This window comes from Ischnura elegans, chromosome 11, assembly GCF_921293095.1.
Source record: "Ischnura elegans chromosome 11, ioIscEleg1.1, whole genome shotgun sequence".
Taxonomy (NCBI): Eukaryota; Metazoa; Arthropoda; class Insecta; order Odonata; family Coenagrionidae; genus Ischnura; species Ischnura elegans.
Window position 1 is genome coordinate 9552161 of NC_060256.1, and position 6218 is coordinate 9558378.

The 6218-nt window shown below is 33.9% G+C and overlaps 1 long non-coding RNA gene across 1 annotated transcript; it reads left to right on the forward strand.

Moving 5' to 3' along the window:
- The first annotated feature begins 939 nt into the window (after nt 1–939).
- On the forward strand, nt 940–3450 carry LOC124167974. The gene is made up of 5 exons (XR_006866804.1): nt 940–972; nt 2208–2440; nt 2872–3030; nt 3142–3238; nt 3388–3450. It is a non-coding gene; the product is annotated as an uncharacterized LOC124167974 (long non-coding RNA).
- Nucleotides 3451–6218: the final 2768 nt, after the last annotated feature.

Consider the following 6218-nt stretch of genomic DNA (forward strand, 5'->3'; position numbering starts at 1 on the left):
ATAAACCATTGCTTTATTGTTGGTTAACCGAATTAAATTAAAGAAATTGTAATATTCTGAAAATGTTTCTAAAAGTGTTGCTAACTTGGTTTAAACATTAGTAATCGTTATAAACATAATAGAATAAGAGTATCACTCATTCCACGTTTCTCAACCGTATAAAATGTGGGAATTCTTAATTTTTGTAAAAGTTGCTAAATTTGTTTACATTTAAGTAATTGTTATAATCAACAAAAAGGCTCAGCCAACTCTTCTCAACGATACAACATGCGGAAATTGTTACATTTTTAAAAGTTGCTAGCTTTATTTAAACTTTACATTTTCTTATGAACAATGTAGATTAATAAGTTATTAATTTGCTGTTTTGTAACCCGTAAGGTATGTAGAAATCGTTAATGCTGGTAAATGTTATTAGCATTGTTGCTAACTTTGTTTAAACTTAGTTAATTGTTATAAACAATAGTAAACTTCAAAATAGCATTCATTTGTTGTTCTGAAACTATAGAAGGGGTGAAAATGTAAAAAAATAATTTCTCGCATAAAATCTCGCAAGTGAGCACGCTTCTTATTCCCGCCGATTATATTCAAATAATCGATTATGCAAAATAATCGGATGTCCATAATCGATTCAATAATCGCAATAATCGAAAGCAAATAATCGATTATTACGTACAATCGATTTCTTTGCCCATCTTTTGTTACCGTTATTTTGTGATGGCGAATTTAGCTGTGATGAAAAATATTGATTAGTAGCAAATATACGTTGAAGTATGCTATGGAAGAAGAAAATAATCCGTGCTTCGTAGTGAATACTGACAAAAAGGGATTGAAAGAATACTGTTTCATGCACAATTGAATCAACGCCTGAATAAGTTTTTGAATTCCCGGAAACAGTGGCTTTTAGCGTCACGAAGAGATTTAAGAAGTTGCCATTGTCAGCATCAACCCATCTCTGCTGTGCTGCATGTTAATGTAAGTAAATGGAACATTTTTTTTCCATTCGATACTTATGTATGATTAATGAACCGCCAATTACTATCCATTAATTATTTAAGATTACTCATTATTTTATTCTCAGGGTAATTACAATTTAGCATGGTCTTTACTTTCGCTGGCATAGTGAAAAGAATCCATTCAGACGGTTAAAGTTGAAATATCAGGGTTCTCGCAGTAGAATCCACTTTGTTAACAGTTCTTTATGACATTAGTCTCAACCTCAATTAACTCATTTATGAATGATTTATCTTGAAAATGAGTAACTATTTGGAATATGTCGAGGAATAATAGCAATTAATAAGCTGTTCTAAACATAGCCATCAGTTGAACTCTCTCCGATCGTTATAATTTAGGCATTGATTTGTGCTTTAGTACATTTTAACAGACAATCCACTTGGCTTATTGTGTAGTTTTATGGGGAAACACAAGTGCTGCTGCTAGAGCATTCTCTATGCAAAAAAGAGCCTTGAAAGTTATGGCAAATGTGTCCATCAGGTCTCCTGGAAAGCCATTATTTCTAAAATATAATATAATGACACTACCAAGTATGTACATTTTTTACTGTGCATTATTTGTAAAAAAGAACCCTACCTTATTTTTACCAAACTCCTCGGTTCATGCCTATCTGACCCGTGGGAGTGAAAATATACATATTTTACAACAATTATGTGCCAAAAGAGGTCCACATCACTCTGCCTCGCTTATTTTTAACAAATTGCCTACGAGTATAAAACATATTTCAAATATTAATGTTTTTAAGACAGAATTTAAAAAATTTTTACAGCCTAAGGGTTATTATAATGTAAATGAATTCTTGTCTGATAGTGTATGACAACATGTATGTTTTGATGTTCTATGTCACATGTTCTATGTCTGTTCTATGTCTCCCTGACAATGTTCTATGTCACATGTTTGACCCATGGAACAATAAAGATATTATTATTATTACATATTGCACTCAAGGGCATAAGTAACATGTTTCTAAGTTGTTTCTGTACAATAAGATTGCAATCCTTAAAATTTTTGTTATGTAATCAATTACTCGTGTTTGTTGATAGAAAAATTAGTGGTATATTAAAATCTATGGTTATCACCTGTTTGATAAGCATGTAGGCAGGATTTATGATGATTAAGTACCAAGTCTGCTAAGGAAGTATAATGTAAGCAAATCAATTGGTATTAGTGTATTTATAACAATTTTATATTTACAGGCTGCAGTAAATTAAAACAACATAATAGCCAGTGCCTCATGTGGATGGGAGGAATGGCACCTGGGTTTTCTCACTTGGAGAGGAAAGTAGGTGCTTTATTGGCTTGTGACCCAAAGCAAAAGGGTGCTGCTGTGGAGGAGATGAAATTCAGCCAATTGCCATTGACATCAGATGAGGATTTCATCAAACTCTGCCGTAGGATAAGTGAAGATCCCTCATTTGAGCCAAAGGTGGTAAGTGAATAATGATAATTTGTGTGCTGCCATCCTGATTCAAATAATGTATGATTTTTTAAATGAAAGAACAATTAAGTTTTTGTAAGAAAGTTTCATAAGAGTTTCATTTGTAAGAAAGTTTCAGAAGTATATCTTGAGCTCGCCAGACATTCGTAGGTGCTTGGAATTCCAACTGCTATAAAAATACTCAAGTACAACATAATTTTGAAGTGGGTATGGATTAATGTCCAATGAAATATTAAAAAATTATGGTATGATTGGATTTTTGTTATTTCATATGCACTTGTGCACACATACTACATGTGCATACTAACCATGACAACTGTGTTAATTTCATTGGTGAATTTTTCTTCTGGCTGAAAACATGATTTTTATTATTCTTGTATTAGCTGTTAACTCTTCATTGATTTGGTCTTTTTTATCTCTAGATGCAATGTTTGGTAGCAGTTGAATGAGCACTTCTACAAAATATGTTGCGTCGTCTTAGGATGACAATGTAGCAGAGCTGTAAGCCCTTACAGGCAAACTTAAGAAGAATTCGGTTAAGAAATCATTTTATAGCACTCCAGTGTGTCCTGTTATTTTTTGTGAGTGCATCCAACAAGATATTCTAAGATTATTATAATAATTGATCATTGAAATGAACTTTTAACTTATTACATTAAGTGATATTAACAATGTTTTTTATAATTTTATAGGTGTATGCAGAAGGGTCGACCGTGATGCATCAGATGTGGAGCTGAAAGGGTGTCTGAGTAATTGGCTCAACCAGGCTAAAGTCGGGAAAATAAGATAGTAAGTAGTTGCTTCTCATTTCTCTGCCACACTAATTCGATCATCCCAGACATTTTCTTCATATTTTCCATTCCCTCTTACAATAGGTATACACTATAATGTTCCATGATATATCATTTCACATGGAGTAATTACTATTTTCTCTTCAGGGATTGGCAGGATAAACAGACTGAGGATCAGGCTGATGAAGACAATAATTTTGCTTAATAAGTTCATCAGTAACGATCTATTAGTATGTAACCATGTAAGTTCCATGCGCAACCTTGTACTCCCATAACTAAACAAGAATTCAAAAGAATGAAGTTTTAATTTTACATTCTCACAGCCAATCAGCATACTTGTGAATGTTTTGATGAAATTCGAGCAATATGTTTTTACCTTTTGAAGATTTCTGTATTTTAGTTATTACCATGTGTGGCCTAGGGGGTCATAAATTTTTTAAAGTGTTTCTGTCTTTGATGTTTCCTATTCAGTTTGTAAGTATTTCACTCACTTCATTAATAATGATTAACTATCGATGACTAGATATCTACTTTCGGTATGTCCACCGCTGCCTCAGCATGTACATAATTAATGAGAAAAATAAATTCTTCAGCATTTATTTGTTGCCCATTTTATTAAATAAATTTAGCTCCCAAATTCTGTGCATGTGAAATGACTAACAATTGATAGAGTGGAAAATTTTAAATTTTGTTGTTCTAAATTAATCATTATTTAGGAGAGCATTTTAAAAGCAGAAATTTTAAGTCAGTTTTTCCTCAGCAAGTGTCACTACAGAAATGGTAGGTGTGGAACTAGTTTTCCTAGTATGTAGCAATGTGACACTACACATTTTCAGCAGGTGTGATGTGACAAGTTTGATGCGACAAGTTTGCTGCAAGTTTGATGCGACAAGTGTGCTGCATGTTTGAAAAAGCATAACAAGGCGGTTTGATTCAAGCTTGCAGGCTTGTCATGACAAGCTTTCTGCAAACTTACAACTGTGTCGTGACAAGCTTGCAGCAAGTTTAGCATGCTATCTGGGATCAATGTTAACACACATAAAGAACTCAGAACAATATTTCAATTGCCAGCTCACTGAAGAGTCGATGAACTAATATTGTCCACCAACAAGAAGATAAAGGTATCACCAATTATCAATGGGAACACAAATTAAGAACTCAAAAGAGTAATCTAATTGCCAGCTCACTGAAGAGTCCATCAGCTAACATTGTTCATCACAGGAAGCTAAAGTTCTAAATACAAATGTATACAATTTTATACAGGATTTCCTGTATAAAACTGTACACAATTGTATACAAAATGTGTACATTGTATACAAATTTGGCTTCATACAATTGTATACAGTGTATACAATTTACACATTTTCATACACTGTATACAATTGTATACATTTCATACAATTGCATACGTTTCATACATTTGTATACATTTCATACAATTGTATGCATTTCATACAGTTGTATACATTTCATACAATTGTATACATTTCATACAATTGTATACATTTCATACAATTGTATACATTTCATACAATTGTATACAGTGTATGAAAATGTGTAAATTGTATACACTGTATACAATTGTATGAAGCCAAATTTGTATACAATGTACACATTTTGTATACAATTGTGTACAGGTTTATACAGGAAATCCTGTATGAAATTGTATACAATTGTATACAAAATTTTCACTGGGGTGACGAAGAATTCCTCGTTCGTGTACCAATCTAGTGGATTGTCTCCATCCGCTAGACGGATTCTGGGTGCATATACGAAGGCATCTTCCTCAATATGACCCAAAAACTCTTCCAGATCGTATTAATCCTTCACATTCGGGAAAGCATCCATCTTCTCACAATGGCGGAAGACACCTCAAACGCTTTGAGCCGACAACAATCTAACCTCAAAGTTTGAGTCGAGGCTGGCTTCAAAATTCGACGTTTTTGAGGTTGAGGTCGGTTTTATGATATCGCATCTCCTCCTCCTGACGACAATGAGGTGGAGGCCGGCTTCGAGGGGACTTTTATGATACGGGCCTTAAATGAGAGAAAAAGAGAGAGAAGTTTATTTTGTGTAGTTTCACTAAAATTTTGTTTGTTGTACACCCTCAGTCTAAATGTACGTAATGAAATAGACCAATACATTGAGCGATATCTTGGGGGAGCACTACCCAGAAAAGACGAAACCAATATGCAATTGCCAGAAAAATAAACGTCTCCCGCCATGTCTTATAAACAAGTTTAATTATACTAATCCTGAATTTTACACTCATTATGCGCGAACGCTCTTGGTCAATTGCGAAATCCATTAATATATAACCAATTAGAAAAATTACATTTTTAGAAAAAACACGTTTTATTAAAAATTAGCAGGCCGCCTGCGTTGCCGGGAGGATAAATTTTCCAGATAAGTGGAAATTTAAAACTTGTATTTCATAATCATATCATCATTATTAGTCAACAATCCTAGGATTGGTTTGACGCAGCTCTCCATTACTCTCTCCTATCCGCTAATCTCTTCATAGCTACATATTTCTTCTCTTCTACATCATTTATAACCTATCCTATGTGACGCATTCGGGGCCATCATTTGCCCTTTTTCCCTTCCACTTGTCCTTCAACGATAGTCTTCATCAGGGCATTATGCCTCATAATGTCGCTAATTAAGTTGCCCGTCTTCTGCTTAAGGTTTTTGAGAGGTTTTTCTTTTCTTTCACTCATCTTAGCACTTCCTCATTACTTACACGGACGATCCATTTTATCTTCATCATTCTTCGGTAGCACCACATTTCAAATCCTTCACTTCTCTGCTGCTGTCAATTTCCAAGCCTCGCTTCCATAGAGGAACATAGTCCATATGTAGAATGAATTGTTTTCTTACTTATATGCTGGTATTTTCAGTTGTTAGGAGATTCTTCTTTTTGTAGAAAGCCCTCTTTGCCTGGCTATATCTTTATTGCTCCGTCCATCGTTGGTAAT